Raw genomic sequence first — 994 nt, 5'->3', positions numbered from 1 at the left:
CGGGGCCTTGGTGTTATCAGCACCGCACTCTCCCGAGTGAGCCACGGGCCGGCCCCAGTACATCATTTTTTTTATGACTAATATTCCACTGTGCAGATATACATATACATACACTGGATATGCATATATACTTATATGGATTTGTTAATCCATTTAACAGCTGATGAGCATTTTGGTTGTTCTCACTTTTTGGCTATTATGAATAATACTACTATGAACATTTGTGTACAAATTATTATTTTTTCTTTCTTTTTTTGGCAGCTGGCCAGTACGGGGATCGAACCCTGGCTCTTGGTGTTATGAGCACCATCCTCTAACCAACTGAGCTAACTGGCCAGCTCCAAAATGTGTGCAAGTTATTGTGTGAACATGTGTTTTCATTTATTTTCAGTAGGTAAGTAGGAGTAGAATTGGCTCGGCTATATGGGAATGCTGTTTGACATTGAGGAACTACTAAGCTGTTTTCCAGAATGGCTCCGTTCATTCAATCTTGTGTTCAGTTTTTCATTCGTATGTTTGTACAATAGCATTCATGGAAAAAAATTGTGTCACTCATCTTACTCTTCCCCAATTCTCTTTGGCTAATTCTGAATCATCTTTCAGGTTTCAGGTCCAATGTCCCCTCCTCCAGAAAGCCCTTTATGACCCCCGAGGCTGGGCCAGGCGCCCCTTGGAGTCCCACATTCCTGTCCCGCCCACTGTGTGGTGGGTGGAGTGTGCCACCTTCATGCCTGGAGTGTGAACATTTCTACATACATTTCTGGTACTCTCTGTGTGTCTCTCCTTAGTATGATTAGGCCTCTTAGCTTTCTGAGGTCCTGAGGGTATGATTGTAAACCTGAGAAGAACAAATGTATTGGTGTTAATGTATGACATAGAAAAGGAAAATGGCAAAATTAGAATTAATAAATTCAGGCTGGCTCACTTGGGAGAGCATGGTGCTGGTAACATCAAGGTCAAGGGTTCGGATCCCCTTACTGGCCAGTTGCCCCCC

The 994-nt window shown here is 43.2% G+C and overlaps 1 non-coding gene across 1 annotated transcript; it reads right to left on the bottom strand.

Annotated features, from left to right (window-relative positions):
• Positions 1–262: 262 nt before the first annotated feature.
• On the bottom strand, positions 263–336 carry TRNAM-CAU. The gene has a single exon. It is a non-coding gene; the product is annotated as a tRNA-Met (tRNA).
• Positions 337–994: the final 658 nt, after the last annotated feature.

Source organism: Galeopterus variegatus, unplaced genomic scaffold, assembly GCF_000696425.1.
Source record: "Galeopterus variegatus unplaced genomic scaffold, G_variegatus-3.0.2 Scaffold11453, whole genome shotgun sequence".
Classification (NCBI taxonomy): Eukaryota; Metazoa; Chordata; class Mammalia; order Dermoptera; family Cynocephalidae; genus Galeopterus; species Galeopterus variegatus.
This window is presented reverse-complemented; position numbering and strand designations above follow the sequence as displayed.